Source organism: Gallinula chloropus (genome assembly GCF_964237585.1).
Source record: "Gallinula chloropus genome assembly, chromosome: 2".
Lineage (NCBI taxonomy): Eukaryota > Metazoa > Chordata > Aves > Gruiformes > Rallidae > Gallinula > Gallinula chloropus.
The window spans coordinates 16,618,459-16,643,831 of record NC_140086.1 but is presented as its reverse complement, the minus strand read 5'-3'; positions in this window follow the sequence as shown (position 1 = coordinate 16,643,831).

Below are 25,373 nucleotides of genomic sequence, written 5' to 3'. Positions count from 1 at the left end.
GAGCCTTGCACAGGAAACTCTGAAACAGGTAAGTCAGAAAGGTGAATATTTTTAAGTTGTAAGCAACTTGTCTTTTTCTTGCTGAATGAAGACCATTGTTAAAAGTATATTTGCAGGATGCTATTACTTCCTTCACAGACGGAAAAAACCCCTCCCTGATGAGAGCAACATAGCCACTCCTACCTTTATGAACTCAGAACATCAAAGAAGGTGACACAGACCTCACACATTGACCTTGAATGTTGTCTTTCTGTGCAGCATCCTGCCAGATGCTTAGTGCCCCTGTGATTCATACTGGAAGCTGAAGACGCTCATCATGTTGTCTGACACTCACCACCTTCCTTAGCATCGACGTCCTCCCCAGTTTTTGCCAAAAGTAAACAGAATTATTGGCTAGGCATTATGTATTTTCTTACCTAAGTAATACAAGGGCTTGGTCATTTTGCAAAAGAGTTGAAACTAGCATAACCAATGTAACAACATTTCTGTGTTGTAATAAAAAATGAGGAGTATTATTATAGCTACAAGAGTCTATTAATGAGTGCTTTTATGGTATTCATTTCAATTTCTCCATCTTTAAAGAAGTATTTCCACTGCCAGTTTGATACAGGAAGTAAAATTTTCCAGGTCACTCACACCTCTAATCCTACAAACCACCTTCCTCTGTGCTTCTGCAACCTGAGGAATTGACTCTCATTTGTGAAGAAGAAAGCTTCTTCACATTGTTCTGTCATTCAAAAAAAAATTCAGGACTCTTTTGTATGGAAAAGAGGCTGCACAGTGTTACTAAGTATTCCAGCCATAACTTTCAGCACTGGGAACCCTTGCATGGAGTTGAATATTTAAATGTGTTCTAAATATATTGCTAGTAGGCTACAATTAAGGCATGTGAGAAGCATAATGTAAGTAGATCAGAATATTCCTAATGTCTTAAATTTACTAAGATGAGCTTCTCTCTGAGTTTACTCATTAGCTTAAGTAGTATAAAGGGCAAACTCCAATGTGTCCAATGTGCACTTCAACTTAACCACATATAATAGGATGCCCAAGCTGGGGGGGTGGGGAGGGTACGGGACTGTGTTATGACCATATGCCAGGTGAAAAGAAAAGCAGGCACTAACTACATGTTGATGACTATAAACCTCACCAGAGTAAGGTAAAAATGTAGCTTTCATGTCTTGTGGACACAAGAACTCAGAATGCTGTAACAAAGTTGATCAAGTGGCACAATTGTATCATTGTAGACATAAAACTAAAATTTTCAGATGTATCATCAGTTTAGCATCTTAAACCAACTTTCCCTTCTCATTCAGGTGTACAAGACATTACTAATAACTTAGGAGCCTGTATTAATGGACTTACTAATACTGATCTTTCAGTTTTAGTAAGCTACTCAAAATCACAAAGGAAAGGATATGTCTTCTGTGATGTGAAGACAGAATATATGTATACTAATATATACCTGTATGACCATAGATAACTATAAGGAAAAGGTGAAGAGAAAAGAAAAAATAACCTTCTCCGGAAATTTTCTGTTAGGAATTTTCTGTTAGCACTGTGGAAATTTTTGAGATCCACTGACTCTTTGCTCTTTTTTTGCAAAGATGGAAAAGAAGTGGTATTACTTCTTTTGTATCTAAGGTTAACGTTAAAACAAAGCAGCTTGCTATTAAAGTTCATGTCCTAGCTTTCTTTAACTACTGACTTCATCTGGCTGTCTAGGCTTCTTCTAAAGCAAGAGATACTTTCTCCATAAAGTGCTTCTTCCCAACTGTATGAGCTCTCTAGAGTTCCTTGGCTTTCTTCAATGTCTGCAGAGGAAGACTGAGGAACAAACTTTGAGAAAACCTTTAAAAGATCGAAGTTAAGTCAGATGAATTGCTGCCCCTGAACTCGAGGTGTGGAGGTGAAGAAGGTCCACTGACATAATAGCTTACAGAGATGTTCTCTCAGAAGAGCAAGGAGGGTTTTCCAGTAAGAGGAGAGGTAGCTTCTTTCAACCCTCTGAAAGTGGAAAAAATATAACATTTTTTGACATATGCTGAGGAATTAATTTTGAAAATACTTATTTTGGGATTAATTCAAGAGTATTGCCTCAGTAATATCAGGTAATTCTTGTCTGATTTTGACCTTTAAAACACTTTAGTAAGATTTTATATATACTTACAGACAATTAGTTCTGTTACAAAATAGATCTTCTTAAATGCAAAAACTGAAAGATACCTGGTCATTTCTGACCACCTCAAAATGCTTTTTCTCTTTTTATATTATTTTGAATCCACATTTGTAAACATGTTGCCTTGAACCAAATATTAATTTTCCACTGGGGAATGCTTTTCATTCTAACTTGAAAGACATAGAAGTCAATCAGGCACTGGAAGTAGAGGGACAAAGTTCAGATTGTTCTGTGGCACTTGCTTGCTTGGTTCTACAAAATAATGCAGAGAACAATATTACATCAGAATGGAAATATGTCCTACTTCTCATAAAGAGCAAGAATTCAAGGATACTCATCCCTGTCCTTTCAGGAGACTCTCATGTGCTGCCACCAGGAGAATAAAAGTTTTCAAATTAAACTGGAAATGAGTACCACCAGGAAGTCCCTGAGAAACTCACAGCTGGTGACATCCAAGCACCTTGGAAGGCTCTGTGAGTTAGAAAGGGATGATGCTTCAGCATGAGTGTTACCCCAAACTCCAGTTCAAAAATCCAGCTAAAAAGTGAGGGACTGGGGCCAGAAGGCTAGAAGGATCCAACCAAAGTGGAACAATAACTTGTCCAAGCACAGATCAGCCCTAAAAATTAAGAAAGCTAAGGTTTAACATAATTAAAGGTGTGGCTGCTCCAGAAAAGTACATGAGCCCAGGGGGATTAAGACTGGCCTAGACCAAAAAAGGGTTACTCTGTGATAAATAACTCTTAGAAATGGTAATTATGTTATGCCCTAATGTTATTTACTGCCTAATATTGTTCACTGTGACTCCTTTAATTAATCTACCTGACATTCTCACTAACTCATTCCTTTTATCCTTTGCTGAGATTAAAGGTCCTTTTTATCTTACTGCTTTTATGTTCATTCTTCGGTGAATCCAGTATGAAATTAGATGCTCATAAGCATTTTGAGCACCCATGGCACTCACTTTTGGGGTTCATAGCAAGCTTATTGCCCCTTCTAATATTATTGAAAACTTTTGACATTCCTGATCACTTTGAAATCAGTTTACCCAAGACAGAAAAGAATTTCCTGAATTATACCTTTTCACAGTTCACAAAACCCCTCAGAAAGAGGTCTTAGAGTCACTCAGGCTAAAAGAAGACCCCTTGTACCTTTCTGAAGTAGGTGTTTCTCACTAGGCTGTACATTACTTTGAAAAGCTATCTGGTTAAAATACCTAGTAATTTTCCTTGGCTACTTTACCCAAAAAACTCACAAACACCCCACATTATTATTACCCAAGACTGGTTTTGCTCTCTTAGGATATCTCTGAACTGCTTTCAATTACAATGACAGGTCATGCTCTCTGCTGAAAATGCTGCAGTTCCCTGAAGCAGATACTCCTGATGACTTTGGCAAGAAGTAATAATTTCACCTTTGTGGCAAATTGCCCATGATCAGCTCTTTGCTGCAAAGCACCATCTCATGACCCTTTATAATTGTGGTGGCTAGATCACCAGCAACATTTTATCCTGTAAAACATACTCGAGGGCAGATTAAACAAATGACTTGTTTACAAACAGTTTAATGAGGAATAGCTATGACGCACACAACTGTCTCATTTCCCTCTGCATATGCAAAATATCTCGTTTCCTATTTTCTTTATACAGATGGCACCAGCATATTCCTCTTCAGAGGCCTTTCAACAAGTGACCCTGCAGCAACAGAAACCTGTGTCCCACTGTGTGGGACAACAGCCAGGTCCAGCACTCCCCATCTCACTGGAGAACATCTCATCTGCCTTCAGCCTCTTCCTTGATTTTTATATGCAAACTCCCCTTATGTTACAGCAGCAGCTCCCAGGACTGCTTACCAGCGAGCCTTTTCACACAGCATTCCTCCGATCCTAGTGCCAAGATCTCAACAGTTGACATCCAAGTCCACGTCTCTGCCTCCTTTCATGAGTCCTCTTTCTTCAGCCCTGGCAAATGTGTTTTATTCCACCATCATTCAAAGACTAACCTTCTTTTCTCACAGCATGGCCATTAATAAGACAAGGGCTAGGATAAGACATCATTCCACATGATGGCCAGTGATAGGACAAGGGGCAACAGATGCAAGCAGGAGCATAGGAAGTTCCATGTGAATATAAGGAGAAACTTTTTTTCATTGTGAGGATGACAGAGCACTGGCACAGACTGTCCAGAGAGGTTCTGGAGTCTCCTTTTCTGAAGACATTCAAAACCCCACTGAATGCATTCCTATGTGATTTGGTCTAGGTGATCCTGTTCTGGCAGGGGTTTGAACTAGATGATAATTCAAGGTCCCTTCCAACTCCTGATGTTCTGTGACCATTTAATTGCCATTTCCCTCCTGTTCACCTGTAATGACATTTTATAACTATGTGGTACTTTAGCCATTTTAAACTATACATAATAAGAATTTCTCAGTGTTTTCTTCACAAAAGGGGATGGTGAGCCAGACTTGCTCATTCTCTTACCTGGCTTGCTACCAGTGTTGTCTTTTGCTTTGATTTCTAAGCTCTTGGCAGCGACATCTTTTTATTCGGACCTAATGTAGCACTTGGTGCAAAACAAGAGCTTGCCCAGGGTTAGAATGGTTAGACATACAATCTTAGGAAGTACTACTAACAGCAGCAACAGCAGGAGCAGCAGCAGCAGCAGTAGTAGTAGTAGTAGTAGTAGTAGTAGTAGTAATAATAATAATAATAATAATAATAATAATAATAATAATAATAATAATAGGAGGTTTCTTCAAGGATACCATACATGGGGGGCATGATTATAGTCAAAGGATTATGGAATACCTGATAAAACAGTGGGAAAGAAATAATTTGACAATATTTTTGTACAATTCCTGTTTTATCAGACACATTAAAAATGTAAATTCAGTTTAAAATTATGTTTTGTCATTATTTCTGCCATTACTGTGGGAATTTTCTACAATAATTCTTCAGTTAAGATGAATTTTATAACTTGCCTTAATGATAGCATTACGATTATATCATATAAATTTGTTGAATTAAAATACAAAGAGATATCCAGGATTTTGATGTAAAAGTGCAGCTGTTTGAAAATGTGAAGTAAATGTCATCTTTGGAGAGTATTTTGTGATCATTTTCCCACTGGGCACTTAGGTATCTTCTGTTTTCCATATTACACATATTTAAAATATATAAAGCAGAATGAAATTCGGAGAAGATAGATATCAAACTCCTTGCGTGACATTACAACTCTACATGACTATGACCATAATAACACCCAGTACCCAAGGCTATGAGTAGCGATAATTATACTAAGCCTAGCATAGATTCTGACTGAACTGATGATCTCTGTTCTGATGCCTACCGATATTAAATACCAATAAAATTTGGGCCCTTGTTGGGAGATACTAATCAAACATATGTTCTTCCATTCTGATCTATCTGCACTATTATCATGTAATGAGTATATTCCACAAGGCGCAGAGAGCAGTACACAGCTTGATTCTTTTCCCATTATCAGGTAATATGGAAATTGTACTGACTAGAATATGAAAATTCTGGGGGAAAAAATAAAAAAGAGGGGGGGGAGGGTGGAGAAGTAAGAAGCACACTAGTTTTAAAATAAGGAAAAAAGAATGAACAAATGCCTATCTTCCAGGGGGATAATTGTGGGCTTACATCCATTAGCTTAGTGTTATGATTGAGGCCCAGCCAGCAGCTAAGCATCACGCAGAAACTCGCTTATTCTGCCCCAGCAGGATGTGGGAGAGATAAAGACAGTTTAACAGGTAAAGCAAAAGCCAGGCACACAAGCAAAACCAAGACAAGGAATTAATTCCCCACTTCCCATGGGCAGGCAGGTGTTCAGCCATCTCCAGGACAGCAGGGTTCCATCACACCTAGTGGTGATTTGGGAAGACAGATGCCATCACTCCAAACATCCCCCTGTTCCTTCTTCTTCCCTCAGCTTTATCTGGTAAGCATGACATCATATGATATGCAATATCCCTTTGGTCAGTTGGGGTCAACTGTCCCAGCTGTGTCCCTTCCCAATTCCTTGTGCACCCCCAGCCTCCTCGCTGGTGCAGTGGGGTGAGGAGCAGAAAAAGCCCTGGGTCTGTGCAAGCCCTGCTCAGCAGGAACAAAAACATTCTTGTGTTATCAGCACTGTTTCCAGCACAAATCCAAAACCCAGCACTGTACTAGCTACTAAGGAGAAAATTAACTCTATCCCTGTCAAAACAATCACCCTTAGGAAAGATCAAGAGCACTGTAGTTATAAGTTATTGCTTATACTGTCACAATGTAAGATGATTTGTGAGAAGGTGGAGGTGATAAATAAAAGAAGCAGCTGTGTAGTGGAGCTATATTCAACTGATGTTTACTTATGCTTTTATAAAACAATAAAGGAAAGCCAAAGCCATTTGCATTCAATTTAAAAATCAGAATGGCAAGGTTAATCCTAAAAGATACTTAGAGCTGTTTTATTACAGTATCATGCTCTCTTTTGATTTCAGCTTCATTTTTCCATTCCTATTGCTCCCTTACACTACAAGCACTTGAGTCTCCTGGCTGCAGGCAGGAATGACTATGAACACAAAATCATAGGATTAATGTGCAGTGAGGAACACTTTCACTGAATGCTGCTAGTCGTTATCAATTTGCTAAAAAGCTGGCCTTCTCACCCATGGAGACATTAGTAGGAAGAAAAAAGTGAAAATTGCCTCTGTGCAAAAAAGTGATAATGCAGGACAACACAGGCCTTACTAAGATCTCTCAGAAATATTAGCCCAAGCAAGGAGTTTGTGGCAGCAGAGCTACAAGTTCTGAAATAATATAATGAGATGTTAATAACTTTTATTCTGCTTATTCTGCATTGCACTTCATTCTGTAACATCAACAAATTAATGCTATACAAGTCAGTATTCTGGTATAGCATACCAAGATGTTTCACATTTTCTGTTTTGTTCTCTTGAAAAGAATAAATAGCACTATTCTTATTCTTAGCATTTCGACCCAGTGTTACTCTACATCACTTGGAGCCTTTGTCAGTTTTCACAGTACTAGTCATTATCTTTGCTAACCAACACATTTCAGAAGTTAACGTAGCCAGACATTGCAAACATCTATCGTCTTGAAACAGAATTAAAAATCAGCCTAATTCATGGCTACAGCTCCTCCTGGGGCCATAGATGCTTGTCTAAGTTTCTGTGCTTTGTATGGAAGAAGAGATTAAAGACACTAAGCCAGACAGAAAACAGCAGTTGCAACAAGCCCGGGCAGAAGGGATGAGGGGACATAACAAGCCTGGGCAAACCCTCAGCCCCCATCAGCACTGATTCAGCAAGCCTGGGCAGCCTCAGAGACACAGCAGCCTCGCTGTGCAGGCCTCCGTGGTGTAACGTTAGCCATCTGCAGCTTCTGCATTTGGCATCTGTGTTTCAGCTGCAGTCAGTGGAGGAGGCATCTGCAGGATGTGGTTCAGTACTTTTGAGGACCCGTGTACAAAGAGGGCACTTCCACAGCATTGTTTGTACAATTACTTTCCTTTTTTCCCTGTTTTTCTCCTATGATACCATCATTTATATTTAAATAACATAGAAGTCTGCATGCAGAGTTTGCTATTTTGAGGGAGGGCATGTGTTCCTGACACAACTGATCAGAGGTGTTTCATCTTCTGGGCAATATTTGATTCTGTATAATGTCTACTTGTAACAAGCATTGGGATGCCAAATAATTGATACAGGCAGTAGGAGTCTGTCTTAAAGCCCCCTCATGAACTAGGGAAGGAAACCTGGAACTTGACTTCCCTGCACTCTACAAAAGACTCTCTGTGACAGTTGTGTGCAGAGAACGGGCAAATTCAGCATCAACTTTCTGCTGCCCACTCTCTTATTGAAAACACAAACTTTACATGGATGGAGAAAAAAAAGAAAAATGACATTTCAAAAATCCCCAAAGCTCAAATATTAGTCAAAATACTGATACTTAAGAGGTTGTTTGAACTCATATTCAAACACAGAATTTCCCTCCATTGCAAATGTAAATATTTATTGTGCCCCCCCCCCAGCCCTGCTTTTCCTCCTCCCCCCCTAAGGTTTTCAAAGAAATTGGATTCTTTTCGTCAAAAATTGAATCCTGGAAAATATTTGCTTTTAATAATGAAAACCCAGTTTGAAAAATATAATTAATATTTGAAAACTAACTATTTTCCTGTTTTCATTTATGGGAAATGTCAGCATAAATGATAAATTAAAAACAACCCTTTTTTGTCATTCTTTCCCAACTTTCCCATGAAAAACAAATGGTATTTTCCTTCAACTCTACTGGCAACAGAAATGTCAATATAGAAAGCCTTCAGGCAGCAGACTGGGTTTCTCTTCAAAAGCACAAGGTTAATGAGCATATTGAGAATCTTCAGGAACTCACAAGTCTGAAGGAACCTCAGACCCATCTGTGGGACTATTTGCTTGATGACTCACAGGAGGGTGAAAGGTTGAATTACCAACCCTTGCCTTCCAGAGGATAGATAACACTTTCTAAGCCTCTGATGATCGATCCTACCCAGTACCAGATCATGCAGCTGGCTTCCAAGACTTTAGAAAGTCCCCAGAGGATGAGGATGTAATCTCAATGTGTAGAAGGCTACGCTTTTTTACAGGTCAAAAATGTTTTTATTGGTAGTAAATAAACAAGGTAGCAGCATTGAGAGGCTTTGAAAAACTGTCACCAAAAAACTTGTGTTGAAAAATACATCTAAGTAATACTGCCAACTCGGAACAGAGACCTTAACTTTTTTTTTCCTCCCCTTTATTCAGAACTATTGCTTTTCTAAATGCTATTTGAAAAAAAGCAAACACAACAACAACTATAATACGTATAATTCCATGTGTTAATGGATAAACACAGCCTTATGAGAGTGAAATGGTGAAATAGCTGATCTGCTGAACATCCTCTGAAGTAAGAAGCTGTTTCTTTGCCTGTTTTGTAGAGGGAGAAATGTTGTTCATAACCTCATTCACACTATGGAGAGTCATGTGCTGTCAGTGGTACCACATTTGGACAACCACAGAAACAGTAGTTGTAAATGAAGAGGTGGATAAAATGCATTCCAAATAAAATGTCCTTGCATGGCTCAGTGGTGTTAAATGGGTTGCCTGACACTACACAGCCAATACTAAACCCTGGCTCAAAACTCAGGAGTCTTATTGAAACTACTGTGTACTTATATTAATGAATTTCAATCTTGTTTGAAAAATATGGAGCTACTTAACACATTATTTAAATTCTGACTTTACAGATTATTTTTTTTTCTTCACACATTGCGTGAGAGGCTACAATGCTCTATATGCAATAAAATATGATAATATAGCTGAGTATGCTATTTGGTATAGATAGATTGCAGTTATGAATCACAGGTTTGTATTTTCCTTTTTTGCTTATATTTGTAAGTCAGTGTCATTTAAATAAAAACCTGTCTTTGTCTTAAATCACAGCATAAGGCTGCCATGCTAATCAATTAATAACATTCGTGATCATCAGGCAAATTGGTTTTGTTACACTGATCGTTATCGTGATCATTGTTCTGTATGTGTACCTGATTATTATCAACCTGCAGGACATGTCTGTGCAGAGACTGGGATAATATACTCTAGATCCTTACAGATTGCAGTAACAAAAACTGAACAGAAAGCTCTAGGCATTGTTGGAGCACCACACCACGGAAGAAAAACCAGCTAAAATGTCACACTAAGATTCCTTCATGTAATCTTAAATGCTCAAGAGACTTGGGAGACTATCTTATGAATCTGCACATACTGACACAGTGAAAATCTCAGCAAATAGTAATTTTCTGGATTTACTGCATGGCAGGAACATCAGGTGGTAAGTTAAATAATGCAAGGCACAGAAATTGAGTAAAAATCTTCCTATGAGCCTGCTCATCACAGACATATGAGCAGCTGGTTCCCACTGCAATTCCTATTTGCTTCTAAGCCTCCCCAGCTGGGATAAGTGCAAGCCTTATCACGGTCACTGACAATCTGACAGCCATCTGAGATAGGCTGCAAGTCAGCCCTCCGTGTGGTGGGGAGGAACAGAAACTTCCTTGGGAGGTATCTGCAGCAGGCAGTGTGTTTCTCACTTTCATTTCCATTACAGGGTACTGTGCCTGCTCACGGAGAGCGCTGTACCTCGGCGCAGAGAACGAGGGAAGATTATGCTGGTATCTCTCATGTATTTCAAATAAAGGTTAGCATGTAATGTCTGAGCCTCTGATCCTTCCCAGAGCACAGCTACTTCACGCAAGGAAGGCTAAAGGATCCTCCTAAAAGATAAGGGATCAAATAGTCTGGGCTCGTGGTATCTCTGTGAGAGCTGGTGGTGGCATTTTTGTACGCTACAACATAAGTAATGCCTTGAGGATAGAGAAAGATGGTCACAAGTTTGGGCACATCAAGGGTCAAATGCACGAGTGCTCAGCACTTTCTGTGCGGGCCAGATTTGTGAACTCGACCAGCTCTAAGTGAGACGTCTTGGTGAGTGTGAGCATACTGGGTCTCACTGCATGTGCCAGTAAGGTACTTCATTCTGGGTGCTGAATTCTTCCAACAGCAAAGCGTTTACCATGTATGAGAACAGCTTAAATATATGTTTCTGGTAGATTAAATAATTCCAAGTGTAGACAGAGGATTGGCTAATGGTGGGAAAAGATTTCTGTACATGTACAATTAATCTTTCAGTAATTCTTTAGGTATTCATTCCAAGATAGCCACACAGAAAAGGAATAAAAGAAAGAAAGCAAGAAGAAGATTCCCAGTAATCAGAATAGTTTCTATATGACAGTCAGGCAGAGATATCTACTTATTGTACAGGCTGATGAGATGTATAGATGAGTTGTTAAAAATTCCATGAAGAGACGAACGCAGCAGCCCCGCTGTGTGAAGGCACTCAGTGACAGGCCTGGCAGGTAATCAATGGAGATTTGCTAAGGCCCAGTCTCAGCGGGTACTTAATGCCTCTGTAATCACAGCTCGAATGAAGCTCACCCCCAAACCTTGCTGACTGTTTTCAATAGCTAACAGAATCCCTACATACATAACATAAAGGCACCAGGGTATCGATGGGCAAGAAGCTGACCCTCTTTTAATTTGTGTTAGTTGCAGAAATCCACGGGTGCTCAAGAAATGCAGCACTGGGTCTGAAGAACGACTTCCTAAATTGTAGCAAGTACAGTATCCTGTGCAGATGAACTAAATAATCCTGAGACTTTCATATGACAGTACATAGCTGGCAGACTTCTGCGGCACGGAAGATATATATGCATCCATGTGTGCATGTGTGTGTGTGTGTGCACAGGGGAATGTGAAATTGTTTTATACCAGTGAATATTTAAGGAGGAAACATGAGTAACAGGCATTACAACTAATAAACTAATCAGTTTAGAGCTGTGCTTTTCAAACAAAACATTTTATTTCCTGAACAGCCATAACCTGATACAACGTTTTGTCAAAAACACTGAATAAAATGTTAGACTTTTTTTTTCCCCTGGTTATAGTGGTATAATTTATGTCCCCATAACCAAAAGTTAGAAGCCTGTGCATCAAGCAGATTGTGTCTGGGTGAGATTTTATGCTAATAAGTTAGAATTCCAAGTTTGATTTACTTGATCAATAATATAAAAAGAATAACAGTGAAATACATTTGTAATATACTGCTCTGCAGTCTCTGCAGTAAAACAGCAGATGAACTATGAAATTTATTTTTTAGATTTCATTAGGATTGTATTAAAATGTATGAAAGATTATTATCCATATAGGTAAAATAAAAAAAGGTCTGTCTATTGTGACAATTATAATTTTTTAAAAATCCTTTGGGTCTGGAGTTTGTTGGCAGGTTGGAAAAGCTGGCTCGACTTAGTCTCAAGCTACAGTAGATGCAATAATTTATAGCATCTGAATGGTAAAACAGTACTCCAGTATTTAAATTAGCCTTTAATAGATGGCATGAATCATTTTCATACTCATGCTTTTTTATATTGGACTGTACTGCTAGAAATACAATGTTCTTGGTGACATTGTTTAAGGGTCTAATCTTATATTGCTGCTTCAATAAGTTTCTAAGGGCTGCAGAAAATGAGATGGGGTACACTGAACAAACTGCTGCTCAAAAATCTTTTTGCAAATAAAGCATTGCTCAGCTGCTTAGATAACTCTTCCGGAAGAAGACAATTCTGAGTTACATTTCTATTGCAAAAGCAGTATAAGAAAAAACTTTTAATGAAAAATAGAAGAAGAAAACGACAAGTTGTATCCAAACCCAAATTTGTGATTTCTTGCAAAACAGCGACTTGGAACCATAGCTGTTTGCAATGTGATAAAGTATAATCTAAATTTAATAGCTTTCAAGACACAAGCTATTAAATATCATAAAAATCTGGTAAATCCATTTGAAAAGTCAGTTTCTGGGTTCCTAGATCTTGCTACACTTTCAGAAACTGCAAGTTTAATTTCCAGTACCCCCAGCTGGGATTCAGAACTACAGCAAAAACAATGACTTTCTTTAAGGTTTTACATACCAGTCAGGAGAGTCACTATTCCAGGAGATTGCCAATGCATACAGACAAATACGTGCAAGGAGGGAAAGCCACATGGAGGGAGGGATGAAGGGCCACCTCATCACTGCTAACCTACAGTACCTCAGACTGCAGTCAGCCACACTGCCATTGCAGGGCTGGGACACAGCCTTGCCCGAAGTAATTCCCCAGCCATTCGCTGGACCAAGACTGAACTGAGGGACAGTAGGAAAAATATTAAGCTTTACTTCGCTGAGGAGCAATGAAACATGATAAAAATGCCCACTAGACAATAGTACTAGTAGACCAAATGATCCATAAATATGTTTCTGTTCCACCAAAAGGAAAAAAAAATAAAGAAAAAGAAAAAAAGCTACAATTTAAAGTGTGATGCTGAGTAAAAAGTCAGTTTAAATTACTCTTCTTGGCCAGTGATAACAAAAGCCTTGGAGTGAGAATGTGGCTTCAGAACAAGACATTTAAGTTTTGTCTGTTGAATCTGATCCACGGGCAGATTATTTGGGTGAGTGTGCCTAGCTACCAGACACCACTACTTTCACTTGACTACCGTTCTTTTTCCACACATGGGTAAGAATGTCCAAGAATATCAAGGCTGATGTTGCATGTCCTTTTTTTGTCTTTTTTTCTTTTTTGGAGAAGTATTTTATATAACCAAGGCAACATAAATCAAGATTGTCAAGCCACAATAAAAACAAACAAAAAAATCCCTTTCAGAGTGTATTTCTTCTAACACAGAAACATCAGTTTTATTATAAAGTAAAACCCATGCCATTTTCACTACAGCATTCTGCCTAGAATCCTTTCTAACACTGCCTAGTGACTTCTTGTCATATAAAGAAACACATTGGAAAAAAAAAATCCAACCTGTAAACATTATTATCTCTTGCAGTTGCTATATTATAACAAACAATTATTTTACAAAGGTGCCCACTGTATTTCCCTGCTATATTGTGGAATCTGTGTGCAAAATCATTTTGGAAATGATTAAGAGAGGTAGGAATATTTCCTTATATGACATGAAGATTCAGTATTGTAATTTCTAAATCTATATCTCTCACAGTAAGAAGACATACATCTCTCTAAGAGAAAAACAAAGCTCAGCATATTTGCTAGAGCAAAATAAAACTTTGCATATTTGCTAAACCTGAACTTGCCAGTAAATAGTTATGGATGGAAGAAATTAGGACAGTAGGCAAGATATTGGTCTTTGCATCTGTCCTGGGTAAAACCACGACAGCATCTGAGTCCTAAAGTTAGGACATTAATTCAGTCTTAATTTCATCAAAGTTTGGGCTGCTTGGATTTGAGATTTTGAGTTTTAAACATAATCTGATGGTTAATTTTTTACATATCTTAGCAAAGACTAATATAAAAATTTGCACATACCTTAAGGTATCAGCTAAAGGTATACAGGAAACTTGAAAATTTAATTTCTACCTAAATACTTTGAAGGTATTGTAGTTATAAGTAAAAACTAAAGCCCCGGTTTAGAAACACCTATACTGACATTCAACTTTCCCTAAGTAACCCCACTGAAATAAAGTCTAAGCATTTTCTAATTTGTTAAAAAGAACTCTTTGGGACTTTAGCAGGAAGAGAAAAAACCTCAGAACATGTTGACGTAGTGAGGATCTACCAGAATCTATCATGGAATTGAAACTACTACAGTTCCAGATGATCGTGACCAGAATAAATATTTTCTTGAAATTTTCAGAGTCCAAAGAATTGAAGCTGCCAGTCTTTAAAAGAGTCTAACCAGGTCACAGGTGCAGAAATATGAATTGTTGTAAATATCTTCTCTAGCAAAGTTTGCATAGAAAAGTAGGTAGTGAGACAGATTTAACTAGAGAAAAAAAAATAGGCATTTGGACGCAAAATTATTTTTTGAATACAGAGAATTTATACCCATTATTTGCAACCGCTGTGTGGGCATTAAAGAATCTTTATTCACTTAGAGATAGCATCCAGAATTGCAGGAAAAAAACCTCTGTTGTAAAGGGAGAATAAGATGACTTTTTAGTGTATATAAAACTACATCACATACATGGGTAGGTGAGTTTCCTCAGACCCATTAAACCCTTCATAAAAAAACAGGACCTACTTGCAAAGAAAATATGTCTGCAAAAACTTCGTTAATTTCTGTAAGGAAGCATTTTGCAGTGTCTCTTCTTTTCCTAGACTCCCTGTAGATATCACAGTAGAGCCTATTTTTGTGGTATTTACAACCTAGTGAGAATCAAAATAATCCTGGAAGGCTTCATTTAGAGTAAGTCTGTAAAAAAATAAAGGAAAACACTAACGTATATTCTGCACAAAAACCCCCACTCTGTATCTTGTCTCTCTATCTAGAAATATTAATAATTCAGACAAGTGCCCAGTTCACTTTGAGATGAGGTGTCTCCTGGACTGCAGTGAAAACTCATTTGCCAAGCACTCAGCGGATTGAGGCAGAACTGACGTATTTCACTTTACTTTTAATTCCTAAAATTGACTGACTTGCTGCAAACCGTCTGGCAGGGGATGTATAATTTTGTTGTCAGTGCTAGGCAGAGTTTTGCTGGAACTCAATGTCTCTGTTACTCGGTGCCTTTTTCTGAGTGAAAGTACATCTATGCAGCTCCTCATGGAGAAGCTTCATGGCTCTGAATACTTAAAACCTCCTCTGCCAGAAGAAAGTTTTTCCCAAACCAGATAAACATGAAATAATCAACAATACGATTCTGCAAAGGCACACTTTGAAACAGCTTTTCTTTTGGAGGAAAACACGGTTAACCATCTTTTGCCTGTGGTCTGCAAAGGCGTTTTACCTCTCATGGTCTTAAGTGGCTGTTCTGGAACTCCAATTATTGTTTACAGGGTAATAAATCACATCGTTGTCTTTCTGCCTCCTTCTTTCCCCTGCAGATTGGTACAGCAATCCACTAAACATGGAAATAGTGTCCATGAAAATTCCAGTTATTTTGCTGGGGGAGCAGTGGCAAGCATTTTGTGTCTGAAATAGAGGTTTTTACAAAGCCAGCGGCCAGTATTTTGTTTCTCCATGGGATGTAGTAAAGGTCCACTGGTGAGCTTGATTCAAGATGTTCTTTACGTAGGAATGATTTTTCACTGCACACTTCCATACTTCCATAAATGAAATGCACCAGATAACTGTTTTAACCTCAAAATCCTTCTCAGAACCCACCCTAATCTCATGGCCTATGAGATATTGGTGATCAGCCAAGGTAATCTTTTTTTTTAAGACTCAACAACGCTTATCTCACTCTTCTTAAATAAGAAGTACCAATCTTGCTGCTGTATCATGAAATACAACCTCATCTGTTTCAGGAAGAGCTGCTGTAGCACTCTGGAGGACGATGCCCCTAATCCAGGCACAACCTCTGACCGGTGAGAAGGAATACAGAGCAACTGTTTCTAACAGGCGGATGTTAAAATGGTGCCCAAGATTTCTTGATGTATAATCTGAGAATCCATGCTGTCATGTCAAGGCAATCTCTCATAAACTTTTGAAAGCTTCATTTAAAATACATGTATGCCCCTTTAAGAGAGATGGACATGTGTAATTTGAAAAACTTGATGAATAAGCTAAGTCTCTTCTCGCTCTTCAATGTAATATGTACACATTTAATGATAAGACCTTTGTGTCACATAGGGCAGCTCTTAATAAAAAACTCACTTAATGACTCTGAGGCAAAACGCTGCAACACACACGATTTTGAGCTGTACAACCAATTTAATACAAGTGTGATTAAGCGCTGGGCTCCCTTTTCTCCCTGTGGCATTCAGAACAGCTCAGAGCTAAACACAAAAGAACAGAGGCTGTTTTTCTCCTCAGCACATAAATTGTTACATTCCCAGGACATAAAATAATATTTATAAACCCTTGCTAGCTATTTGGATTAGTAACAGGGTATCTATCTGTTTGCCCAATGGCTGCATAGTTTTGCCCCATTCTCTTCCAGGCCACGAATTTGAATCCAGCCATTACTGTCAGACTATTTTAGTTATATCATGGCTATGGCTAAAAGCTCTGGATGGATCTGTTTAGGGGGTTGGACCTGATGATCTCTGCAGGTCCCTTCCAACCCCTACAATTCTGTGATACTGTGATCTTTGTCACATTAACCACAATCTAGTTTCTGCCTATAGAGGATGGTGTTTCTGGGGATGGCGCTGGCTTGCCACTCTCCCAGGTGACCTGTGCCTTCTGGGGTCTCCAGGAGGAGCCCCATATGCAGAAGTAAATGGTAATTCTAAGTGCAAGTTGTTTGATACGAGACCTCCAGCTGCAGTAGAGTACCTCGGGTAGGAGAACAGGCAGAGCAAAATCAGCTGCAGTCTCAGTCTATGGTCAAACCCACCACAGGGAAAGAAAAGCACCAAAGAAGAACACGCTACCTCAGCCTTTTATGGTAGTGCGATGTTTCTTTTCTTTCTCTCTGCATTGAAAAGGACAGTTTGGCCTGAGTCACAACACAAATGTAGCACAGCAAGACAAACTTGACTGATGAGCGGAAGAATAGAGCAGTGGTTCATTTAATCAAATGCTTTTATAAGCAACTAATGTAAATTAAAGTGCTGAAAGGAAAAATCGAAGTTACCCAGACTGCTTGAACCTGCTTTAAAAGCACACCAACACCCATACCCACACCCTTTTTTTATTTCTTTAGTTCCTCCTGGAACCATAGTACAGTTTTTTATAATTAAATAAAAACCACAGACCAGACCTTTCGAAGAGGATTGTACTTTACATTAACAAAATGCTCCCTCATGAGTGAGTCAGTCTGCGATGCCCATTAATGGCTAACAGCTCCGTTAAAAGGGGTGAGCAAAAAAGCCCTAGAATGTTTTATTGTTTAACGTAAAAGCACCCAGAACAATGGATGGGCATTTTTTGTCTATGAATCTGAAATAATCACATTTAATTAATTAAATGCACACAGCATCTGATTTTGTAGCTCTTCTGCGCATGGAAGTCAAATGGGTTTAATAAGATGCAACACAATAGAGTCAATTAGTGCATTTGCCTCTAACCTACAAAATGAGGGCAGTTGGTTTGCTTGCATGAAAGCTTACTCCTGAGCCACTATAGTCTTCAGTGAGAGTTATTCCAGACAGTTGGGCTTTTTTAGAAGTCGCTATCAGTTATGCATGTCTCTAGCTTTAAATGCCAGACCAGAAACTGAACAGGAGCTCACCCAAAAAGGCACACAAGTTCAGCAGAATCAGGGGGCTCATTTTTGTCTCTGAAAAACAAGACAAAGGGTCAAAAAAGTAATTACCTTGAAATGAAGCCTCATTTCTGAAATATCTATCTTTAGATTATGTCATGTTCCTTTCACATGAATTTTCAAGAAACTGGAGTGTTTATGTTGAGTGCAACTACGATTAGAACAGTACAGAATATGAACCCAGCTGACTATCCAACAACAAAAAAAGTCATTTAGAAGCTTATTTATCCATCTACTCAATATGATTTCCTCCCTACTGAAAAGAAATCAGAGAATTATATAATACCAATATCTTGATCACCCAGTATACCTGCTAGGAAGTCTATTAATTGTGTCTTAGTCTATACCTATCCATAGTACAAGGGCAGGTATTGATTTTCAATGTCATTTTTGAAAAGAAAATAAGTCATCTGAAGGCAAGAGTACACTGGCAACACTCTCGCATCCCACCCCAAATAAATTTAAGCTTATTTTGAATGAGTGGGTGATTTAGCTCAAGAGAAGGAGTAGGTAGGTAACCAATAAATACCTTTTAAAGCATCTGTTTCCATTCAGAATTAGTGCATAGTAGCCAAATATTTACAGAAATGCACTCTGGAATCAAGGTTTTGCAAATGACCACTGCTGGAGACAACCTAACCTCTCTCTTCACTGAATAGCAACAATCCACCCTGGCAGCAGTTTAGCCTTTGAGAAGTCAACTGAGCAGGGAAGATTATAAGGTATTACTTCTCAAAACCATTTGCATAAGAAAGCAAATTTATACCATGCCCCAGACCTGCTAAAAAGAAGATGGATCATGACACAAGCTAACACCCAGTCATATACAATGTCACCATAACAAAACCCAGTAAATTGACCTCACAGCAGTGAGCAGAAGGCTTTTGGTTCACTTTGCTTTGCAAGCACTGCATCAGTTTGTCTCCTGTTAGTTTTATATTTCTTGTTAGAGGTTAATAGATTAATAAAGAAAGTATCAACCTGGTGTAAACTGACCCTGTACTGTGCAGGAGGTTGGGCTGGATGGCCTCCAGAGGACACCTCCAAGCTAGAGAATTCTTTGGTTCTCTTACCTAAAAATTACTGTATTATGTCAGTCATTTACAAAGGAATAATAATAAAATATATATAGTATCCCAATCAGTCATCTGTTCATGAGGTATGTTGTATATTTCTTTAAAAAATTGTATTTACAGTATGTTTCTGCATTGAAAATCCAGATGCCTTGATTGTAATATACATTATTTTTGCAAATGCTAAGTAGTTACAACTGTATTTGAAACTTTGATGGTCCCATACTGGATTTGCAGCTTAATCTTTCTTTGAGAAGCAGGCATCCTTTTAGGTTTAGGGGTTTTGATTCACACTTGAGCATGAAAGAAACATCAGCTTTCTGCAGCATAAAAAATTTCCTCAATATTGGGAAGAAAATGAACACTCAGAGCTGAAATAAGTCAATGTTAAAATTCTGGGTTTGCACACAGATTTTAGTCCTATTCTGAGATGTTATTTTGGATTGGCATCATCAAGGGACCAGATTTCATAGTTAAAGAGGAAGGAAGAGATCATTCTCTGCCTGAGTAACATTTTTTAAATGACAACAGTTGGTAAACATAAACATTTGCACATTCCAAGGGAAAGTTATGAGTGGACGGAAGGCAGCTGAAGTGAATAAAGATACTTGAAAGTTAGTAAAAATATAATTTTTTTATATATGGTAAACATATCACATTTCCTCCTTCTTTGTTTCTTTGACTGACTGTCCCCCCTGGAAACATTCATAAAGTGTGAAGACTGTCTCCTGAAGACCTGTTGTTGGACCTGGTTCTATCACGAGGTTGAACTGACAGTCCTTTCCACCCTCTGTGACCCCATGGTTTTAACCAAATGCTTCCACTCCACTGAATGAGCTTTTTACTTGCCTCCACAGGCTTTGTGGTTACCTCATTCTTGTTTTCTCAATAGCACTGTTAGCTTGAGTGTGGCCAAGGATCGGTTATCTACTGATATGCTGAGCTTTATTGGGCTCAATAAACCTAATGATTTTGGCTGAGATTTTTATTAATTATACTCTCCAGTTCATCTTATTACACTATGCATTGCTTATGGCACAAAATGGCACTTGGAACATATAGGAAAGGCACAAAGGTCCTGTGCATGCTTCAAAATCATAGTGTGGCAGCAGCTACTGAATAGTATTTTTATAAGTGTCCAGTATGCATGTGTTAAAACCTTGGGTATGCTGTTTGAGCTTGTACTCAGTTATCTGGAAACTGAAGTAATATGTCAACATTATTAAACAGGCACTTCTTGGAGATTGTGACAGAAAACTTGTGTAGCCTGAGATAGGAGCATAAATGTTTTGTTCTGATAACGTAACTAATTTTCTTCTCCATTTGTAGAGCAGAGACATCTAGCCTGACCACTGAGGGTTTTTTTTTTCCTGCTTGCATATTTTATTTGCCAGAAATGAATGAAACTTCAAAAATTAGCAAGTCTCCTGAATTTACTCTAAGTTTTTATTTCAAAACCTTTTTTTTTTGTTTCATTTTTCGATGTCTGAAATCAACTCTTTCATTTCTATTTTTTGACATCTCATTAAGAAGTTAATCCTTTTTTTTTTTAACTAAGGAGAATAATACAAGAGATTGTAAAATACAAGGGATTGCAAATGACAAATTTTGCTTTTAACCAAACCAAATTATTTTTCATTTCAGTAAAAGAAGTTTTAAAAAATCATTTCAGGTCTATGTAAGACAGCCTTCTCTTTTCCTAATTCAACAGAGAACTGCAAAAGCGATTATTCACACAGCTCTATTTAACCTATTCTGATTTCATGGACACTTCGGCTCTGTAGCTATTTCATATTGTTCTAATAAGTGAGGAAGCCAAAAATCAGTGGTATGGGGGAGATCTGCAAACTAGATGCCCTGCTTGAGTGCTCATTGGTAAGCATAGAAAAATGAGATTATTTTGAATAGGAGCTATTATCCAGCTTGTTTATGTCTGCTTTGAATGCTTCTAGAGAAAGCACATTTTTGGCACAGACAAGCACCAAAGTGCTACTAGTTCATGACCCTATTCATTCATTATTGAAAAGCATCACCCCAAGCACCTGGGAAAAAAATAACTTAGCCTCATGTCCTGAAGTTAATCTAACTATTAAGGTATCAAAGAATTTGGCACCGAGTTAATAAATCATTCTAGTAAGCATTGTTATGAAGTAGGGTGCAGAAAGAAGCAAATAACCCCATGGAAATCAATCTGTCAAGGGCTGAAATGAATTACTGTAAAACGGAATATGTTTTAACCACTTCTCAGCTGTTTGAGTTCTAAGCCATAAAAATACAGACCTTTTCTGTCCACTGCAGACCAGCTAGTGTTAATATGTCTAACTTCAGGGCAGATTATTTATAGCAGAGCAAAAGCAGCAATAAAAGATAAACTTATGGGATGGATAAGCAAACTGAAAAACTGATGAAGATCCTTGATGCTGTTGTAAGACAGGTGTACTAGAAATTTTTAAGATAAAAGATTGTTCTACCTCAATTAGAATCACTTGGCATTGCTAAAGCAAGGTATGAAATATTTTTATCATAGCCTTTCTAATGGAAGTCAGAATATGAGCAAACTCTGAATACAAATGTGGAAAGCCGAGAAGGTTAATCATCGAATTATGCATAGGGGAGATTCAAACCACATGCTCTGCACATGTGTTCAAAATGGATGATGCTCCTGTTTCCCCATCTGGGATGAGAATATAACTTGTGCAAGCACTGACTTCATTATATAGACTTTATATTAATACTTGAAAGAAATATCATCAAGGGTCATTGACCTCTTGTCTGTTCTGACTGCGAAGGCATCCTCCTGTTGAATTATGCATAGCTATATTTATGTTCTAATTTAAGTATCATTTAATATTTAAATTGTTTTGTATATTTGCATAGTTTACTTCATGGTCATCTTCTGTCTACCAGACCTGCATGATTCAGGGCCATAGAGAACAGCCTGGATTTACCTCCCTCTGAACTTGCTACCTCTACTTGTAGGAACTTACTTTTCTAAACCTGAAAAAAGGGATTAAATCTTCTCCATACTTAAAAAAAGAAAAGAGACTAATGTTCTATCTGCCAATGACCCAAAGGCACTCCTTTCCCTTGGAAGTGCAAATTAAAGAAATGAATTTAGTTTTCTTAGGTTATTTAAAACTTCAATCATTTGGATGTTTATAAGGTACTGGAAAGACATCGTGAAGATTTATTTTTTCTGCCTAGAATTTTTTATGCAAGATGTTAAATCAGCCACCCGAGTGGAAAAGAAAAGAGAAAGTCGCAAAATATTAACAGTCCACAGTATATCTTGTTCTAGTAGAAGCCTATGGAGAAGGAAGAAAAGTTTGGAGGTCTCACCTTCCTAGTACATCCTTCCCATAGATGAGGCAGAGAAGGAAATGCTCCCTCTGGGAATTAAAACGTCTGTGTCTACACTGCACAGTCGAGCTGGTTTTAAGGCAAGATGAGCACCATGCCACACAGGCTGTCAGCACAAGGTTAGCTGTTTAGCTGTAGCTGAGCTCAGATATCAGCCCTGGCCAAGAACAGTGAACTTCAGAAAATTATGACCTGATGTGGGGTTGTCCCAACCTGTGGCCAGTGCCTCTGTCTGAGTGAGCAGGGGGTTGTGTCTATGCCGAGGGTGCTCTAGAAGGTGCCATGGCTACCTCATGCATTGTGGATAATGGGCAAGTCCTGTCATGAGAACAGATTTTCTCTCTCCTGGCTTCCCAAGTTACCCCAGAGGAGTGAAAAAGAGCCAGACCATTAATCCACTTACCCTTGCACCAGCCTGCAGAGCTGGCTGGATGCACCAGAGGGATGGTGTAGCCTACATGCACAAACCTGTGCGCTGGAGATCTGCATGAGGGATAGTGCCTCAGGGGTTGCAGTCCCTTCTCAACCTCTCTGAAGCTTGTCAGGCTCCACACTACTCCTCAAGGCCCTGGACTCTTCTGCCCCCAACAGTCACATGAGCCCCCACTAAAACTTTTAGGATTCTTCAGACAAAGATCAGCAACCTCCAACCCCTTATCTTCCCTCCAGCCAGGAACCAAGGAAGCCCCAAGAGGGAATGAGATGTAGGATACAATACAGGGTAATACATTTAGACTAAAACTCAGCATTCCTGCTGCAAAACTCTTGGCCATGCTGAACCTAGCTGAATCTAGGAAAACAGTTCAATGCAACCTTAATATCATCAACTTCAAGGCTATTATAGCAAACAGTGGGCTGCTATCTCTTCTATGAATAGCACAAATTAAGTATGTGTTTTCAAAAAGATCTGCACCCCAATACCCAACAAATTATTGACAGGAGCAAATAAATAATCTCACTGAAAATCTCTCCTAAAAGCACCATTTCTTGACTGTAACAAATAATGGCTCTGTTTATGTTACAAGACGAACAGTACAGTAACATATATCCTTCCTCTAATGGGCCTTCTTACTTTCAATATTAATTAGCCCTGCAAAATTGTGAAATGCAAAATACAAAATATTTTACCCCTTTTTGGTCAAAACTGACATAAATATTCTTACGGAGTTTTTAGTTAAAAAACCCCAAACCTCTCATTTATCTTTGTGCTTTAATTAGTTATTATGCAGGCAGAAAGAGGCTTGTTATGTCACTTCTGAAAACAAAATAGAGTTAGCAAGTCATGGCTGTCCTGCAATACTTCAGGAATGCGTTTTTTCTGAAGTAGGCACTGATGCTTCTCATTTCATTTGCCAAGATACGAAGTTTTAAAAAAAAACAACCACTGTAACAAAAAAAAAACCAAGTTCTGTTATTTTTGTGGTTGGTTGGTTGGTTCATACCTCAAGTTCAGATATGACTCCATGGAAGTGTATTTACAATTCAGGAGAGCAGAATACAGAGGTAGGCAAGGTATGCTTAAACAAGCTGTGCTGTATGGCACCTCAAAGGGCTGTGCAGGCTCGTGCTCCCAAAGCAATCTCTGAGCAGGCAGATAGTCAGATCCACTTTTCATTCAAGTTTCCCAGCTGGGACATTAACCTGGGCAGAAATCAGCCTCAACACATTCTGCACAGAGTTCAGTATAATGAGTTTAACGCAATTGAATTGAGAAAATGAGGCCACCTAGGACTTGTTTTTTTAAAACAAGGGCTGGAAAAGGGGCTTTCAGAAAAAGCTAAAGAGGGACTCCACCATAAGAAATGCCATTATGACAGTAGGAGAAAAATGAGAAGGTAAGGCAATCAGGAAAGCCAGGGCAAAGATGATGAGGGAATCCTGTGGTCAGTTGTGTCAACAGCTGCATCAATAACAATTAAAAAGGGTAGATTATTCCAGTCTTAGGGTAAATATTGTACCAACCTGAGGCATTGCAAGGCAGATCGCAGTTATTTTCAGTATGCATTTAAACATAAACTTATTAAACCTGATATAGTGTCTTGGAAAGTGCTAAAGTGCCATGCAAATACGATTGGGCTATCATTTAGTGGGAAGCAATATATCATTTACTCAGAAATAAGTAAAGATGAATTCATGGGAAATTATAACAGAAAAGGGAGAGTGAAACATGCTTTCTTTCTCTAAGTTAGAGAATGGCTATTTAAGCACTATGTGTATTGTCTCCTAAATATAAAATACCTGAAAATAGAAAATTTGTTGGGGTGCTTCTAGATATATAAAAAAAAAAAATCAGGATGGGTAAACTTCATAGGAATGCAGAATTTGGTATAGAAGTTGCTTACTTGATTGTCTATGCCAAACTATTCACTAAGATATCAAACTCAGTATGATTTCACTTGATAAAAAGTCCCTGTTTCAGACCAGAACATCTCTGGTTCCTGTTTGGGTAGAGACTCAGTCCTATGCTTGAGCCCAACAGACTTCTTTAGCCACTGTCAACTTTCCTTCATTCATCTTGCTATTTTAAGCACTTGCAGATTATAATAGCTGGCAAAGAATTTGCTAAGATTACACTGACCAGTGATTAGCGAACGTATTCAGATCCCAGGGACAAGCTGAGTTGAGTCCTGCTGGTATTCATGGGAACTAAACATGAAGCTATAAGCACAGTGGCCAGTATATCTAAACACCCTGACACAGCCAAACGAGAGAGAACTGTACCAGTCCCTTTCATCCATATTCCACACCCCTGAACTGCACCTTCCTCCTGCCTGTCTGTATTGTCTCAGACAATTAATGGGCCCTCTGCTAGTCTATTCATCTCATTAATCTGGTTAAAAACTAACCTGGTAGAAAACTAACTCATCAGAGAGAAAAAAAAAGAAAAAGAAAAGTAAATAGTGAATGTATTGTTCACCAGTTTGGCTGGTGAAGAGAACTGTCTCCCCAAAGGTGT